This window comes from Aedes albopictus, chromosome 2 (assembly GCF_035046485.1).
Source record: "Aedes albopictus strain Foshan chromosome 2, AalbF5, whole genome shotgun sequence".
Classification (NCBI taxonomy): Eukaryota; Metazoa; Arthropoda; class Insecta; order Diptera; family Culicidae; genus Aedes; species Aedes albopictus.
The window spans coordinates 306,342,383-306,362,003 of NC_085137.1; the positions used below are offsets into that span (position 1 = coordinate 306,342,383).

Genomic DNA, 19,621 nt, shown 5'->3' on the forward strand with positions numbered 1-19,621 from the left:
ATTGGAACGTCTTAAGCTACGTTTAGCCCGGTGCGTTACGTTCTCGGTAACAGGAAGCGTTCTGGTTGTTTTCGGATGGTTCCAACAAGCGCCCACAGATGGGTGGTTAGCACTGGTAGGTATCAATCAGAAGATACGTGATTCGAAGCCTGTGATATCCAAGTGGACGAATGTGTGGTATTTTTTTAGGCATGTTTAATGTCATTCCGACAAAAAAAAAGACAGAAAAATGTGTCGGAGCAATTTTGTACGAAAAGAACTCATGCACATTACGAAGCTTTTCGTTGCAGAAAACAACGAATGACATTTGCAAACATAACGAGCGATTTCGTACAATGAAACAAAATATATTTTCAGTGCAACAACACCCATAAGCGGAATTGATTTAGATAAGCTACAGGGGATGGCCAAAATGTTTGGGATAGGCAACTTTTGTTTTACCTACAAAAAAAAATCAACATGCTGTAACTTTTCATAGAGTGTATAAAAAAAATCTCAAATTTTGATTGTTTGTCAACCTGTTATATGTGCATAATTGGTACAAATTTGGGCTCGATTGATAAATTTTTCGCGAAGTAAGAACCGTTCGGGTAAAACACCATTATTTAGACAACTAATTTTTGAACTGTCATATCTCGGAAACCAGTGAACCGAATTGAATGATTTTTTTTAACTTTTATCAACAATATATTGATACCTAATACGACGTTATAAAATGTAATATTTTCTCACGGCGAATTATATTATACCGGGTTGAAATTTTTACCAATATAGAGGAAAATAAGTCAAATTTACAATACCACACAAAAATTACTAAATGTGTTCTTCCTTCAATCTAAATAGGCTCTAATATATCTGATTAGAGATAACTTGAGAACAGAAGTGGAAAATCTTTGGATATCAACACTAAAATTTATTGACATTTATGAAAAAAAATACATTTTTTCGAGAAAATTGAAAAAGTGTCAATTATTCATGATAACTTTTTTCAACGTTTAAAAAGTACCTATGTTTTAATAGTTTGTGAAGCATTCACATATTGTTCATAAACGTTCAAAATTTCATTCAATTCGGTTCACTGGTTTCCGAGATATGACAGCTTAAAAATGAGTTGTCTAAAAATAATGTTTTACCCGAACGGTTCTAACTTAGCGAAACATTGTTCAATCGAGCCCAAATTTGTACCAATGATGCACATATAATAGGTTGACAAACAGTCAAAATTTGAGATTGATGCACTCAATGAAAAGTTATAGCATGTTGAACTTTTTTGTGAGAGAAAAAAAAGTTGCCTATCCCAAACATTTTGGCCACCCCTGTATATTTGAAAAAAAATGACATCATGTCAAACCCAAACGGTATTAAGGTGAAACGGGACGCCGTGCTTTTTTTCCTATCTTGCCTCTCTTTCATCAATTTGCCGCGCAATTTTGAAGATGGTAATCTCGAATTCTATCGCACTGAAGATGCTGAAAACCAATTAGCAAATGCACTGCAAGTGAGCATACACAATGATAGGTTTTTGTTGCAAAATATGAAGTAGAATTTGATATTACCATCTTAGTAGCAACAGAGCAATGGCGGATATTTCCTTGATCGTCCCGTTCGCCCTTAATGTTATGAGGTTTTCTAGAAATCTTCCTGGAGTTCCTTCTTGGAATCTTCCTTTAGAACCTTCTGGGATTGTTGCCGCGAGTTGGCAAGTGTTTGAGTGAAACTGGCATCACTGCCATAGAGATAGATTTCATCTGAACAATGGAATAGCCTACAAAGATCTAGCAGTTGTGTTGGATAGGTTGCATCTCTAGTAGGATCGATGTGAAACTATTATCATTGAAGTTTGTTGGGGAACGTTGCGTTGGCTCTGATGTGAAGTACACAGGGATCTTCCCGGAGTTTTCCCAGTACGAACTCCTGGAAGAATTAAAAAAAAAGAGTTTCTGGAAAAATCTCTACTAAAAAACTCCTGAAGGAATTCCTGTAAATTCTAAAGCGCTTCCTGTGTGCCCTCTTTGTGTTCCCTCTTTGTGTTCCTTGGGGAAGCTTTCAGGACTTCCTTATGGAAATCCTTCAGAAGTTCCTTGTGACAATCCAAAATAAGTATTTTTGGGAATATTCCAGAAGTTTCTTGTAAGAATCCTCCAGGACTTCGTATTGGAAATCCACCAGGAATTTCTTATAGAATTCCTTATGGGAATCTCTCTAACGATTTTTTTTCTTTTTAGGAATCTTCCAGGAGTTCTCACTTGGAGCCTTCTTCTAGAAATCCTTCTAAGGAAGGTTCGGAAGCGATCAGGCTGGGGGCCGGAGTGGCCTCTGCTGTACATAGTAGCCGTCTCCATTCCACTCGGTCTATGGCTGTTTGTCTCCAGTTCCGCACTCTGCGTAGGGTCCGCAGATCGTCCTCCACTTGGTCGACTCACCTAGCTCGCTGCGCTCCATGTCTTCTTGTACCGGTTGGATGACTCTCGAGAACCATTTTAGTCGGGTTGCTATCCGACATCCTGATGACGTGACCCGCCCACCGTAGCCTCCCGATTTTCGCGGTATGGACGATGGTTGGTTCTCTCAGCAGCTCATGCAGCTCGTGGTTCATTCGACTTCTCCGAGTCCCGTCTTCCATCTGCACTCCGCCGTAGATGGTACGCAACACCTTCCGTTCGAAAACTCCAAGGGCGCGTTGGTCCTCTCCACGTAGGGTCCATGTTTCGTGCCCATAGAGGACGATCGGTCTAATCAGCGTTTTGTAGATGGTTAACTTCGTGTTACGGCGAACTTTATTCGATCGTAGAGTTCTGCGGAATCCAAAGTAAGAACGATTTCCTGCCACAATGCGCCTCTGAATTTCTCTGCTGGTGTCGTTGTCGGCGGTCACCAGTGAGCCCAAGTACACGAATTCTTCAACCGCCTCGATTTCATCACCGTCGATAAAAATTCGGGGTGGCGGGCGCGGTGATTCCTCCCTGGAGCCCTTTGCCATCATGTACTTTGTCTTTGACACATTAATGACTAATCCGATTCGCCTGGCTTCACTCTTTAGTCGGATGTACGTTTCCGCCATCGTCTCAAATCTACGAGCAATAATATCAATATCATCAGCGAAACCAAGCAGCTGAACGGACTTCGTGAAAATCGTCCCACTCGTGTTTATCCCCGCTCTTCTTATTACACCCTCCAAAGCAATGTTGAACAGCAAGCACGAAAGACCATCACCTTGCCGTAACCCTCTGCGAGACTCGAAGGGACTCGAGAGTGTCCCTGATACTCGAACTACGCACATCACTCGATCCATCGTGGCCTTGATCAACCGTATCAGTTTATTCGGGAATCCGTATTCGTGCATAATCTGCCATAGCTGTTCTCGATCGATTGTATCACACGCCGATTTGAAATAGATGAACAAGTGATGATCGGGCACGTTGTATCTGCGGCATTTCTGCAACAACTGGCGGATGGCGAACATCTGGTCCGTTGTAGCGCGTTCACCCATAAATCCAGCCTGATATTGCCTCACGAACTCTCTTGCAATCGGTGATAGATGGCGGCATAAAATTTGAGAGAGTATCTTGTAGGCAGCGCTCAGTAGGGTGATCGCGCGGTAGTTCCCGCACTCCAACTTGTCGTCCTTTTTGTAGATGGGACATACGATACCTTCCATACACTCCTCCGGTAATACTTCCTCCTCCCAAATCTTGGTAATGACCCAGTGCTTCTCCACTGTATTTTAGAAGCTCGCTTGGTAGTTGATCTGCTCCAGCGGCTTTGTTGTTTTTCAACCGGCCATCCTCCTCCTCAATCTCTTGAAGGTCAGGGGCCGGAAGTCTTTCGTCCTGTGCATATACTCCTAGATCTGTTACCACGCCACCTTCGGTACTTGCAACGTCGCCATTGAGGTGCTCATCGTAATGCTGCCGCCACCTCTCGACCACCTCACGCTCGCTCGTGAGAATATTCCCGTGATTATCTCGGCACATGTCGGCTTGTGGCACAAAGCCTCTGCGCGAGCGGTTCAGCTTCTCGTAGAACTTTCGTGTTTCCGTAGCGCGGTACAGCTCTTCCATCGGTTCGCGATCTCGTTCTTCCTGCTGGCGCTTCTTCATCCGGAAGACTGAGTTCTGCCTGTTCCGCGCCTGTTTGTAACGTGCCTCATTCGCTCTCGTACGGTGTTGCAGCATTCTCGCCCATGCCGCATTCTTCTCGTTTTTCAACTGCTCACATTCGCCGTCGTACCAGTTGTTTCTGTGATTCGGAGTCGCGAAGCCTAGTGCCAGAGCCGAGGTACTACCTATGGCGGATCGGATGTCCCTCCAGCCATCTTCAAGTGTAGCTGCGCCAAGCTGCTCTTCCGTTGGTAGGGCCACTGCTAACTGCTGCGCGTAGTCTTGAGCCACTTCTACGTTACGCAGCTGCTCGATGTTGAGTCGCGGCGTTCGACTTCGACGCGTGGTGATAACTGTCGAAAGTTTTGAGCGCATGCATACAGCGACTAAGTAGTGATCCGGATCTATATTCGCACTGCGGTATGTGCGGACATTGGTTATATTCGAGAAGAATTTACCGTCGATTAGAACGTGGTCGATTTGATATTCTGTTTGATGGTCGGGTGATCTCCAGGTGGCTTTGTGGTATCTTTGCGGGGGAAGAAGGTGCTTCGGACTACCATACCACGGGAGGCTGCAAAGTTTACGCATCGCTGACCGTTATCATTCGATACGGCGTGCAGGCTGTTTAGCCCGATTACCGGTCTGTACATTTCCTCCCTTCCTACCTGCGCGTTCATGTCGCCGACAACGATTTTCACGTCACGCGGCGAGCAACCATCGTATGTTTGCTCTAACTTCGCGTAGAACGCTTCTTTCTCGTCATCGGGTCTCCCTTCGTGTGGGCAGTGGACGTTGATGATGCTGCAGTTGAAGAAACGGCCCTTAACTCTCAACATGCACATCCTTGCGTTGATCGGCTGCCACCCGATCACACGTTGTCGCATCTTACCCAACACTATAAATCCTGTTCCCAGTTCATTGGTGGTGCCACAGCTTTGGTAGAAGGTAGCCGCTCGATGCCCGCTTTTCCACACTTTCTGTCCAGTCTAACAAAGTTCCTGCAACGCCACGATGTCAAAGTTGCGGGGATGTAGTTCGTCGTAGATTATCCTGTCACATCCTGCGAAACCTAGTGACTTGCAATTCTATGTTGCAAGTTTCCAATCGCAGTCCTTATTTCGTCACGTGGGTGTTTGCCGATTGTATCGAGTCGTATTTTCTCCTATGTTATTTGCAATGGGGATTTTAATGGGTGGCTTATTGGGCCTACGCCAACACTCCTGTCTCGCCGGAGGGCCATCGTGCCAGTTCTGTTTAACGTCCCAACTAACACTGGGACGACCACGCTGATGGGGCTACCACCTTGGATCTAGCTGGGCGTGGTGCAGCGTTTCTTACTCAGCCGCTGGATGCCAGAACAGACGCTGTTTGAGTCGCACCTCCTTGGTGAACAGACGCTCGGATCGTACCTCCTCAATCTAGCTGAAGTCACAAAGACAACAGTACCCAGGCTGCACTACCAGCTAAGCACACAACTCTTAGCTGGCGGTCTTTGTCATCGCTTGACCCGTGGAAGCATGAGCTAGGAACTTGTGAGGACCAGAGCTATATTGGACGCTCTCCTTATCGACTCACCGTTTTGCAGCCCACGGAAGTATTTAGTTTTAACTTTAAGCTGTAACTTTTAATTAGATATTTCATCAGGAAATTGTCCATTTCGCCCCGTACCTTTCCTACCAATCCTTAAAGACACACGGTATACAATTCATCATTTCTCCGCAATAAAGTTATTCTAGCTGCTGTAAATGATTTAAATACGTAGGCAACAATACGTATAACAGTTAAACTTGTAAGCCAATTGATAATAAGTTATGTTATGTTAAGTTTTTCACTATTATACAGGCCTAATATTCTCATTTGCTTGGGGTGTTCATTATAGCAATGTTCCCAAGGATATCTGCAGGAATCCTCCCAGAGTTTTTCTAATGATTTTCAGAACAGCTTCAACAGATTGTAAAAATTGTTTTAGCAAATTCTTCAGAAACTGCTGTGCTCTTGCTTGCAGAGCCACTCCGATTCTTGTACCATCTTGTACTTCCCCTAATTAAAACCATTCAGATCAAACATCAACAAGTACAACACCCTTATTTCAATCTACTTTTTCTCTCCCCCTCTCGTTACAGTGCCCGAACCGCATCGTGAATCCGGTCAAATTCCGTTGATGTTGCTGCATTCAAAGTCATTCCTCCAATCAAAGAGTGCAACAGCCGGAAATTGCTAGAGCAACAACATTCACACTGCACTGGTCGAAGGAGGACGTCGTCGTGCAACGGAGCTCTCCAGGAAACATCACCGCACCCCCGCACATGACTTCCCTCCCGGAAGAATGACGAAAACTGTTTGAAAGACCGTTTTTTTTTTGCGCCCTCTCATCATCGTCTCCTTACCTCGGTCGGTGGTCCGGTGGAGTGTTTGTTGCGCTGTTGAGTTGTCAGAACCAGCCTGGACACGGACAGGCAACCATCACAAATATATACTTTACGGTCAAGCCTTCTGGAGATACGGACCAGCGGAAGGACGGACGAACGGACGGAAGTGTAGTGTTGAAAGTGTTGTGCTCGGATCGGATCGGATCAGATCGGACGACTCTTGGTGAGCGGGGGTTGGTGAAGTGAAGTGAGTCGCGCGACGAGTTTCTTCGGGCGATTTCTAAAAGTGTGTGGAATGGAAAAGCTTGGGCATTGCTGAGGGAAATTGTGAATAAACAGAGAGCGGTGCTGCGCCTTTGGTGAAGAATAAACGCTCGGAGCTGTTTGCCGGTGGAAAAAGTAAGATTCTGTTTTTTTTTTTGTGTAAATCAGAGCCTGCGGGAGGGCTTGTGGGAGTGACAGTGTTGATGAATAGTTTTAGTGGGATGTTTCCGTCTTTGAGTTGATTTGAGCTGTTGCATTTTTTCTTCTTTCCTTTCATAACGGAAAATTCTTTGTGCTTGCTTGCTTCTCTTTGCAGGTTCGAACATTGAGTGAAGAGTGATTAAGCAGAAGTGTGTTCAGTAGTTGATTGGAATTTACGTAGGAATCTCTCGATAGTTAAAGTGACTGTGTCAAGTGTTGTGTTTCTTAATTTGAATTCAAACCCAGATAACTTCATCTGGCCTATACACCTGGTTGTAAAATCCAGAAATCATCTATCCGAAATAGTCGTCTGAATCATCTATGCTCATCACATCCCAGTGACAAAAACGACCATCCTTCTCATCAGCAGGAGCAGCGCAATCTATTATACTACTGGTGGATGCTCGAAATGGCTGGATTGTCTATTAAGGTGAGTAAGAAGATGATATTGCCTTTCAGTTTCTGTCAAGTCATTCCACATAGGATAACCAATTTGATATGTCGTATCGCTTCGTCACAACAGAGAAGAAATGGGCATCAGTGCGTAGAAGCCATTTATTGTTTCTTTCGTTTTGCATTGTATCTTTGTAATTTGATGATCTTTAGTAAGTCACTGAAAGTTACGAATCATATTCCTGATCTTTAATAAATAAAACTTGATCGTTTGCCTAAAGCATCCAATCACTGGCTGTATTATTTTTTCACATACAACATCAAATCCCGTAAGCGTAGCTGGGAAAAAGGAGACGGCTGGTGCTGTCAAAAGTTTGGATAAAGTTTGAAATGATTAATGGTATAACATCTAAGATGGCGCTAGTCCCAGTACCAATGTTGACACTATTCATACAGATATTTAATGCATTACTTTTTTGTAAGAATTCTTGGGAAAACATTTGAGTTGCGATGGAGATCTCGATCGGGTTGCATTGTTCGGCGGAAAAAACGAAAAGTGACGCTTGTTTGTGGCAGTTGCGATAAAAATCTCGGTCGCGTTGCATTGGAATTAGTGAGGAGTGACACGTGTTTGGGGCAGGTGCACATTTTCCTTCCTCGTGAAGTGATAAAAATGGATGCACACTTGGTAGCAAACAGTATTGCAGAAAATTGAAGGTGTTAAGGAGTTGTTGCGGTCATCCGACGATTTGGAACTGGGTGAGATCATTCCAAGTTTTTTTTTTCTTTTCATACTAGAAGAAGTTGGGATAATTTCGCCAATGCTTTTTCATGAGGACTCCTGAAGTCTGTAATATCTGCAAATTAATCTTGTACACACTAAGATTCAGATGTTCCAGCTCAGTAATTTTTTCACTGAGTTCAGTATTTTTCCATCTTTTTACTGAGTTTTCAACAGCAGATTTATTTCGGTACACTCGGTAATCGTATTTACCGTTCACCAGTAACGATATTTACCGTGCTTCAGTAACTTTTGACAGTTTGTGAGCTGAGCTCGGTAACTCATTTACAGAATATCCGCAAAATAAATAACCGAGCGTACCGAGTTAAATCTGCTGTTGAGAACTCAGTAAAAAGATGGGGAAAAAACCGAGCTGATCTTAGTGTGTAGTTCTGGTGCAGGCCTAATATTGAAGCGATAAAAATGTTAGAAGAAAGTGATTGCAGTTCGCAACAATCATTGAGCAAATTTAAAATAATTGGCTTAATTACCTCAACGGCTGTCGATCACAGGTAACACATGGGACAACTCTTAGTAAAATACATAATTCGAAAATAGCTGTCTAAGCTTGAAAGTTTGTTCTCCGTATACTCTAAGTTCAATATTGTGGGAAACGCACGACTATTTCCGTGAGTTGGTCGGTTTTCTCGGTAGGAAGATACGGACGCGAAAATTGAATGCAAAATTAGAAGCGCGCGATAACTTTCGTGGGAAAGTCGATTTTCACGGTAGTGTTAACGATCGATGCGGTGACGCGTTTAATATAGAACAACCGTTGACGTACGTGCATTACCCTTACTATCGCGACCAAATAAATCATAATCGGGATGAAGACTGTGTCGTGTTTTTTATATAACTTGTGGATCATATTACCTACCAAAGATGGCTCCAAGATCCACATCTTACCCTACCTTGCTAACAAATACTCCTTGTCGAACTAACATTCCTTCCCTTTTCCCGATAACCGTAAGGACGTGGCCGGCGCCGTTATCGACTTTAAAATATTGAACTCTCGATTTGTGCACATTGAGAGTGTGTAGCTAGTCCCAAGCACCATTCATTGGATCTCTGTGCAACTTCGATTGTTCTGGTCAATCACGGAGTAGCAACTACGATGTGTACGTGTATGTTGCTTTGCTTTGCTCTTGCTTGAATTCTTGGGAAAACGTTTGATTAAATTTCTAGTGTACTTTCTAGCAAACGGTAGACATGTCTAACAATGTTCTTTGAAGTATTTATTGTTAAATTCAGAAGTTTTTGACGAACTAAGATGTTTAAACGGAAGCTTTTGGGAACTCCCTTCTATTTTTTTTTTATTTCGTTAACCAAGTCTTTAACCAATCTGATGGCAGCACCAACAAATTTATCTGAAAAAAAATTAGATAAATTTGAAATATTCCTAATCCTTCAGTAAATGCAATCAAACATGTTTTCTATTCAATTACATAACATACATATTTGAACAAAATTGAATTGACTTCATAAAATGCATTAGTAACTTTCTTTTTCTGATTTAGTACAAAAAAGGGGGAGAGCGTAAATTGGGGGAGCATAAGTAAGGTGGGGTTTTCCTACTTATGATTTTGTCCAAGACAAGCCTCAACGGGCTGCTTCATTTGTAAATCTTAACCCGAGAATCCGACTATGCAACTTCGTATCATTTGATATGTAATTATAAAGTGTTTACGCAACTGCGTTTCCGAGTACTTGGTAAACACTTGATTAAGTTAAACTGACCAAAGAAGCCTGATTCTTCAGGATGTTCTTTTGTTCTGGACCCGTTGCGGTAAGTAGCTATAGGCTTACGCTTTATGCGTTTTTACTGTGCCCTTTTCAGGGCGCTGTTCGAACCCGTTGTGGTACGCTTATGCGATTATGACGATCCTATTCCCTCACCCTCCCTATCCAATCCCATATTCCTCCCTTCCCTCTCCCTCAGGTAAATAATGAATAGGCTCGTATTCATGGCGATGGCACAAATTTCCCAATGGAGGAGAACGTGCCTCTGGAGCTGACCTTCTGATACCTGATACCTGATAAGTTAGAGGGAGCGCTATTTAGAAAATTGGGGGAGCGTTTTTTTTTTCAGTATCAAAATTTGTTTGTGAAGATTGACGCGCGATCACACTACTGAGCGCTGCATACAAGATACTCTCTCAAATTTTATGCCGCCGACTATCACCGATTGCAAGAGAGTTCGTGGGGCAATATCAGGCTGGATTTATGGGTGAACGCGCTACAACGGACCAGATGTTCGCCATCCGCCAGGTGTTGCAGAAATGCCGCGAATACAACGTGCCCACATATCACTTGTTCATCGATTGATTTCAAATCGGCGTATGATACAATCGATCGAGAACAGCTATGGCAGATTATGCACGAATACGGATTCCCGGATAAACTGACACGGTTGGTCAAGGCGACGATGGATCGAGTGATGTGCGTAGTTCTCGAGTCCCTTCGAATCTCGCAGAGGGTTACGGCAAGGTGATGGTCTTTCGTGCTTGCTGTTCAACATTGCTTTGGAGGGTGTAATAAGGAGAGCGGGGATAAACACGAGTGAGACGATTTTCACGAAGTCCGTTCAGCTGCTTGGCTTCGCCGATGATGTTGATATTATTGCTCGTAAATTTGTGACGATGGCGGAAACGTACATCCGACTAAAGAGTGAAGCCAGGCGAATCGAATTAGTCATCAATGTGTCGAAGACAAAGTACATGATGGCAAAGGGCTCCAGGGAGGAATCACCGCGCCCGCCACCCCGAATTCATATCGACGGTGATAAAATCGAGGCGGTTGAAGAATTCGTGTACTTGGGCTTACTGGTGACCGCCGACAACGATACCAGCAGAGAAATTCAGAGGCGCATTGTGGCAGGAAATCGTTCTTACTTTGGACTCCGCAGAACTCTACGATCGAATAAAGTTCGCCGTAACACGAAGTTAACCATCTACAAAACGCTGATTAGACCGGTCGTCCTCTATGGGCACGAAACATGGACCCTACGTGCAGAGGACCAACGCGCCCTTGGAGTTTTCGAACGGAAGGTGTTGCGTACCATCTACGGCGGAGTGCAGATAGAAGGCAGGACTTGGAGAAGGCGAATGAACCACGAGCTGCATCAGCTGCTGAGAGAACCAACCATCGTTCATACCGCGAAAATCGGGAGGCTACGGTGGGCGGGTCACGTCATCAGGATGTCGGATAGCAACCCGACTAAAATGGTTCTCGAGAGTCATCCGATCGGTGCACGATCGAGAGTCATCCGATCGGAGGACGATCTGCGGACCCTACGCAGAGTGCGGAACTGGAGACAAACAGCCATGGACCGAGTGGAGTGGAGGCGGCTACTATGTACAGCAGAGGCCACCCCGGCCTTAGCCTGATTGGTAAGGTAAGTTGTGAAGATTGAAATTTGAAAGTTTCTAACCTGTGAATAAGGTTATAAGTCATTTAGTTACAATCAATAATTTAGCAGTTTTGCAAAGTTCAGTGGTTTTCAACCTACGGTCATGGGCCAAGCGAATTTCCCAAGAACTGAAGCGGAATCAGGTAAATATTTTTGGATTGATCATCTTTAGGATCAGTATCTCAAATACAGATACATATGCTGAAAAAACAATCAGTGGTTTCCAATTTATGGTCATGGGCCACGTGAATATCTCAAGAACCGCAAGTATGATGACGATATGACAATGTTTTTCGGATTCAACGCCTTTGGATCAACTTACTTGAATACATCCCATTGGTTCCCAATATGATGCCACGGGAATTTCTCATGCATTGGAAGTTCTAGAAAGCAGTGCAATTTTTTTGTTCATCTAGTACCACGGTTCCCAACGCGACCCCCCAGTCTGTCGTCACTGCGCTTTTCGTAAAACAATCGAAGCGTGCCTGCAAGCGGTTGAGAGGCTCCAGTTTGATGGAATACTTAAGTAGTACAGATCTTGGATTACTTAACATAGGCAACCGCCCAACCTTCATGGTATCTGGTAGAGAGGAAGTGTTAGACATAACGCTTTGCTCTAGCAGAATTAGTCATGAGCTGACCAATTGGCATGTGTCAGATGAAGAATCTTTATTTGATCATCGCTACATCTTGTTTGAACATGTGAATGTTACTTCGCAAACTTTGCGTTTCAGGAATCCCCGGTCAACCAACTGGGATCTCTTTACCGATTTGGTTGCAGCCAAATTTCATGGATACTCACCATCAATTGACACTCCAAGTAATTTAGATGATGCCGTTGATACTACAACGGCCTTCATCATGGAAGCTTTTGAAGAAGCCTGCCCTCTGCGGTCTGTGAAGACCACAAGAGGAACCCCTTGGTGGAACTCCGATCTGGCGAAGCTCAGGAAACAATGTAGAAAGAGTTGGAACAGACGACGTTCGGCTGGATCGGAGGCTTTCAGGTCGGCTCGCAAGGCCTACCAGAAAGCTCTTCGGTCTGCTGAACGATCCGGCTGGAAAAACCTTTGTACAAATGTTTCCAGTCTGAGTGAAGCCAGTCGATTGAACAAAATCCTTGCAAAATCTAAGGATTTTCAAGTGAACGAACTTCGTTTGCCAAATGGTGATTTCACTTCCTCTGATGAGGAAGTTTTAGAATGTTTATTCAGTACACACTTCCCCGGATGTGTGGATATTACATCTTCGGATGAACCTGATGTCTTTTCTTGTAGTTATGATTCTTTAGCTTCGGCTCGGAGTATCATAACTTTAGAATCGATTGAATGGGCACTTAATAGCTTTGCTCCTTTCAAATCTCCTGGGGCAGATGGGATTTATCCTATTTTGCTTCAGAAGGGATTTGATCATTTCAAACATGTTTTGAAACAACTACTTGTTTGCAGTTTTGCTACAGGGTATATTCCCAAATCCTGGCGGGATATTACTGTGAAGTTTATTCCGAAAGTGGGTCGCGCGTCGTATGAAGAAGCAAAGAGCTTCAGACCTATCAGTTTGACCTCTTTTCTTCTGAAATGCTTAGAACGCATTGTGGATCATCACATCCGTGATGTTCATCTGGCCAACGTGCCTCTTCATGTGAACCAACATGCCTACCAATCTGGTAAGTCCACTGTGACTCTTTTACACAAAGTTGTTTACGATATCGAGAAGGCATTCGCTCAAAAGCAATCCTGCTTGGGTGTTTTCTTAGATATCGAGGGTGCCTTTGACAACGTGCCTTTCGATGCCATATTGGAAGCCGCACGGGGTCACGGTATATCTCCAATGATTTCCAATTGGATTCACCAAATGCTCAAAAACCGACATCTCTTCTCGACATTGCGTCAAGCGGCGATTAGGAAATTGAGTGTTTGTGGATGCCCCCAAGGGGGAGTCTTTTCACCTCTTTTGTGGAATCTCGTAGCAGATACGCTATTGAGGCAACTCAATAATAGCGGTTTTCCTACTTATGGTTTTGCCGACGACTACCTAACATTGTTAGTCGGTATGTGCATCAGCACCCTTTTCGACCTGATGCAAAACGCTCTTCAGGTAGTTGAGGGTTGGTGTCGCCAATGTGGCCTTTCGGTAAATCCGAGTAAAACATCTATTGTTCTTTTCACGGAAAAGCGAAACCGTAATGGTGTTCGATCTTTACGTCTCTTTGATTCTGAAATCAATGTGACTGAACAGGTAAAGTACGTTGGAGTCATTCTTGATTCCAAGCTTTCCTGGACACCTCACATTGAGTTCAGAATCAAGAAAGCTTGTATGGCCTTCGGGCAATGCCGGCGAACCTTTGGTACAACTTGGGGTCTTAAACCCAAGTATATCAAATGGATTTACACAACTGTTGTTCGTCCAATATTGGCTTATGGATGTCTTGTGTGGTGGCAAAAGGGCGAAGTGAGAACGGTCCAATCAAAATTAGGCCATCTCCAAAGGATGTGCCTAATGGCGATGTCTGGAGCGTTCTCTTCAACGCCTGCGGCAGCGCTCGAAGTTCTCTTTGACGTTGCCCCACTACACATTCATCTCAAACAAGAAGCACTTTCTTGCACTTACCGTCTATGGGTACTCGGTTTACTAGAGGAAACTCCTGTGAACCGCAGTTCAATACACACCTCGTTGTTTCCACTTTTGCTGAATTGGGACAAAGTTGTCCTTGCTCCAAGTGATCTTACAATTCCTTGTAATTTTCCATATAGGACATTTTCCACGAAATTCCCTTCCCGGGAAGAGTGGACATCTGGTTATCTGGAGAGAAGTATTTCAGACGGCATCGTATGTTACACTGATGGCTCCCTTCTCGAAGGTCGAGCAGGTGCTGGTGTTTACTCTCGTGAGCTAAGGCTGTATCAGTCTTATTCACTTGGTAGACACTGCACCGTTTTTCAGGCCGAAATCTTTGCTCTTATGTGCGGAGTGCAATCAGCACTTCAGCAGCACGTAATGGGCAAAGTAATATATTGGCTGATGAATGAATTGGCTGATGAGTTAGCTCGCACTGGAGCATCACATGACTTCATTGGCCCTGAGCCAGCTATTCCGGCATCCAAGTGTTGGGTAAAGCTTCAGATTGACACCTGGGCTGCCACTCAGCACAAACAATACTGGAATAGTTTGGAGTCATGTCGTCAAACAAAATTGTATTGTACTGAGCCATCTCTAGGGGTGGCAAAGTATCTAACAAATCTGTCAAAGCAGAATTGCAGCATGCTGGTCAAAGCATTGACTGGCCACTGCCGACTCAGTTATCACATGGCGAATATTCAGCAAGCTGATTCATTTGCCTGTGATAGCTGTGAATCCGATTATGGAACTTCGTATCATTTAATATGTAACTGTCCAGTTTTTGCGCAATTGCGTTTCCGAATACTCGGGAAACACTTTATTAAGTGAAACTGACTTCAGAAACCTGAATCTTCAGGACGTTCTGTTGTTCTTGACCCGCTGTGGTAAAGAGCTATAGGCTCTCTTTAAGCTTTATGCGTTATTACAGTGCCCTTCTCAGGGCGCTGTTTGAACCCATTGTGGTACGCTTATGCGTTATTACAGTGTCCTTTTCAGGACGCTATGTGAACCCATTGTGGTACGCTTTTGCGAGTATGACGATCCTATTCCCTTACCTGTCCTTTCCCATGTCCTATCCCTTTTCCTTCCCTTCTCCGTCAGGTAAATGATGAATAGGCTCGTGTTCATGGCGATGGCACAAATTTCCCGAATGGAGGAGAACGTGCCTCTAGAGCCGACCTACTGATACCTGATACCACGGTTCCCAACGCGACCCCCCAGTCTGTCGTCACTGCGCTTTTCGTAAAACAATCGAAGCGTGCCTGCAAGCGGTTGGGGGGTCGCGAAACGAAGGTTGGGAAGCTATGATCTAGTAGTATCTTTAATACAGATGCATTTTAAAGTTCAGTTGTTTCCAATTCATGGTCACGGACCATGCAAAATTCTGAAAAAATATAAATTGGAGGATCGGATAAAATTGTTTTTTTTTTTCAATTCACACCTCACAGAGCACTGATTACAATATGGTTGTGTTGCAAAACTCAGTGGTTTTCAATCTGGGTTCAAGGGCCACAAGAGTTTCACAAGAACCAAAAGTGCTAAGTGAACATGTTTTTCGAATTATTCGTCTCAAGAAGAGTACCTTCAATATAGATGTGTTGCAAATATCAGTAGTTTTCAATTTGTGGTCACGGGCTTCGCGAACTTATCAAGAACCGCTAATGTGAGAACGAAGCTCTGAGGTGATTTCAGGGGTTCTCAGGGGGCCACAGGGGTCTCAGTGGCATTTCAGTGGTTCTCAGGGGGTTCAAAACAAAGTTCCAGGGGATCTCAGTAACGATTCAGAGGGACTCAATGCCATTTCAGGGATTCTTAGGGAGTTCCAGGGGGTCGCAGATGCGTTTCAGGTGGTCTAGGGGGCGTTTCACGGATTTTCAAAGGGATTCAACAGAAACTCCAGGGGTCTCGGAGGCGTTTCAGAGGTTTGAGACACACAATCTCAAAGAAACATTCACCCTTTCTTCTCGGACTTTCGGTTCTTGCGAAAACAGCATGGCTCGTGACCCCAGCTAGAGATCCACTGAGTTTTACAACGCCTCTCAATTTTAATTATAGCTTTTGAGACGCAGAATCTGAAAACCATTTAAAGTTTCTCGTGAAACTCTAGATTATTGAGTAATTAACATGAGCCATGACCCCAGTTTGGAAACCCCTGAGCTTTACAACACCTTTACAATTTTTGATTCTTGAGATATATAGTTCAAAAAGCATTCACACCTTCTCCTCTGACTTTCGATTCTTGCAAAATTAGCATGGCTTGTGACTCCAGTTTGGGAGCCACTGAGTTTTGCAACGCCAACTCGACCTTATCCAGGTGCTCATTCAGACGCACAATCTCATAAACATTCACACCTTCTCCTCGGACTTTCGATTCTTGCGAAATCAGCCTGGCCCATTACCACAGCTTGAGAACCAATGAGTTTTTCAACGCCACTTTATGTAGTAGTTGCTTCTTGAGACTCAAAATCTGAATAACATTTTCATATTCCCATCGCACTTTAGATCCTTAAAAGATTATCATGGGCCGTGACCCCAGATTGGAAACCCCTGAGCTTCATAACACCACTTCATTACAATTAGTGCTCCTTAAAATATAGAATCCAAAAACCATTCATGTCTTCTCCTCGGACTTTCGGTTCTTTCAGTCCTTGGCCATTGTAACAAGGGCTGAAAGTCTATATAATATAGCCAAATCAATCAATCAATGTTTCGGTTCTTGTGAAATCAACATGGCCCGTGACCCCAGATCTTTGCAACGCCACTTTGGGGATGTCCATTAATTACTTAAGGGAATTTTAGCGATTTTTCGACACACCCTCCCCCGCCCACTGTAAGATTTTTTGTATGAGAACCCAAAAATTTTTGTATGGTGCGTAAGATTTTTCAAACCCCCCCCCCTCCCTCCATAAACCGTTACGTAATTAATGGACAGTCCCAAAGTGGCGTTGCAAAATTTTGAAAATCGGTGGTAGTGGTGAAAACATAGTTTTGGTAAAAAAATCCAAGATGGCGGTCAAAATCAATGTGGCCGATACAACTTTTTATAATCGTAAATAATAGCTCTATTTTTCCTCTTTCCAACAACCTTTTGTTTTGAGGTGGTTTTTGGAGAAACATTCAAGCTATGACAGTTTTAATGAGTCATCATTTAACCGAAATCGACGGGTCTGCAAAAATTGTTGTGGCTCTAACTAATGGGAGGGGGGGTTAGGTCCATCAATTTAAGTAACCAAATGCATTTTCTTTACTTTTTTAGCGAGGACTTTCAGAAAATCTCCACCTTAAACGTTTTTGAAGACAAGGTGTACACTCATTGCACTATTATGGGTCACTCAAGGAACAATCATTTCATAATATGAATCGTTTTTCATACAAAAATAACACTTTCATTATTTTTATTTTATACTAGCTGTCCCGGCAAACTTTGTCTTGCCAGGTTACAGTGGTTTGACAACTGTGGAGGTCATTTTAGCACAGCACTCTAGATTGGTTTCATTTCGATCCTGTTGAATTTCTTCTCGATTCATGAAAAATCATTACTTTCACAGTTTTTCTACTTTTTAGTTGATTTTCGTAACTTTTTATTACATATAAACACAGCCACCACGAATACGAATCGAACCGTGCAAGAGCCATGCTGATCAGTTGAGCCGTTCGTGACTTTTGTTGCCTCAAAGGGACTTCAAACTCATTTTTATATATATAGATTCTCTTCATTGAAACTCCTTATTATTGTTTTATATACAAATCTGCTTGTAAAATTAACTTTAGCCGGTGAAAATTACTGAAATGTTGGTGAATAATGAAAACCACAATTATGGGTCAAAATTGGCTGTGTAACAATTATGGGTCAATTTGTTGCCTATTATGGGTCACTGAGGGCCCATATAGCCGAGGCGGTAAACGCACGGGTATTCAGCATGACCATGCTGAGGGTGACGGGTTCGATTCCCGGTCGGTCCAGGATCTTTTCGTAAAGGAAATTTCCTTGACTTCCTTGGGCATAGAGTATCTTCGTGCCTGCCACACGATATACACATGCAAAATGGTCATTGGCAGAGGAAGCTCTCAGTTAATAACTGTGGAAGTGCTCATAGAACACTAAGCTGAGAAGCAGGCTTTGTCCCAGTGAGGACGTTACGCCAAGAAGAAGAAGAAGAAGAAGATGGGTCACTCAAGAGGAATCGGCTGAAAAATAATGATTTGTCTATTTTTTCAATGAATGGTCACTTATTCTAGATAGATCAACTATAGTAGAATCTAAAACTGGTCTCAAACCTCTTAACGAAGTGTGTTTTCACGATTTGGAATCAATTTTTCAAAATTGGGACAAAATCTCCAAAACAACCACTGATAAACGCCTAAAAGTATGCAATGCCCATGGACGCAGAACTCTCAATATTATGATGCACAAAAAGTGACCCATAATTGTGTAATTTTCGGTGTTCCTTGGCACAATAACGAGTCACTTAAATTTTGCCTGAAATAAGCTTTAATTAGCTGCAGTCACATGAATTTCTACAATTAGAACGTAAATTATACCTTTGTTCTGGTGACGATACCATTTCGTACTTGAAAATCACTAAAGCTCGCCTTTACTGAGCTTACGAAAGCAGCTCACGCATTTTCTGATGCTCACAATCGAAGCGTTACTTTAACAGATAGTTTTACGACGAACAAAAAATTACTGAAAATATGTATTTTTTGACGTATAAACCCGTGTGCGATACGTATAGTGACACAAAACAATCAACTCATGAACGAAAAATGATAATGGCTAATAAAAGCTTGCAATTGATTAGTATTTATCTATTAAAGTGGAAAGTGACTAATAATTGTGTGTGACCCATAATTGTGCAATGAGTGTAAATAGTAGAAATTATACAGGTTTTTTTTTTCCAACAGACCGTAAAAAATAAAAGAGAACATCGATCACTGCAGATATTAAACGCTAGAAATGTATGAACATTATTGAAACATTAACCCTAATTACTACATTTTGTTAATGAAGCCACTACCACATCCTGAACTCAGATAAATTTGGCAATCCACAAGCAATTCGCAGAAAAAACCACAGTTCACAATTAACATACCAACCTACTCTCTGGTAGGAAGGTATAAATATCACAGCACCACCATTGACTGATGATACCAGCAACTCACCCGGCAAGTAGCGAGCAGGCATCGCGTGTCAAGTGACAATTACATTAGTGCCTCTTGTCTTTGAATCGGTATGTCAATGTCCTATCGGGTTAAATCGATTGAATTTCAAATGGCTTCCACTCGGCAACATAAAAGGATGTCGAGCGCGCGCTGCTGTGTTGCGTTTGATTGTTTGCTGAGCGGTCTCGCTCCTCGTGGTTGGGGAACGCGCGTAAATGTTCTCCCCCTTTTCGATACGGGTGTAACGGGTGTACGATGCGATATAGGGGGGTGAACATCATTGAGCCAGCTATGAGGAAACGCAAGTCACCTTTACATC

At 43.2% G+C, this 19,621-nt stretch overlaps 1 protein-coding gene across 17 annotated transcripts in view; it reads left to right on the forward strand.

The window, feature by feature from the left end:
• LOC109428702 (glucose transporter type 1) overlaps positions 1-19,621 on the forward strand; it is a 916,963-nt gene that overhangs the window by 497,210 nt on the left and 400,132 nt on the right. For all 17 annotated transcript variants that reach the window (XR_009997807.1, XR_009997808.1, XM_062852201.1 and 14 more), the window contains 2 exons: positions 6,227-6,871; positions 7,053-7,367. The gene's annotated coding sequence lies outside the window, so the exon portion shown is untranslated. The remainder of the gene's footprint in view (positions 1-6,226; positions 6,872-7,052; positions 7,368-19,621) is intronic.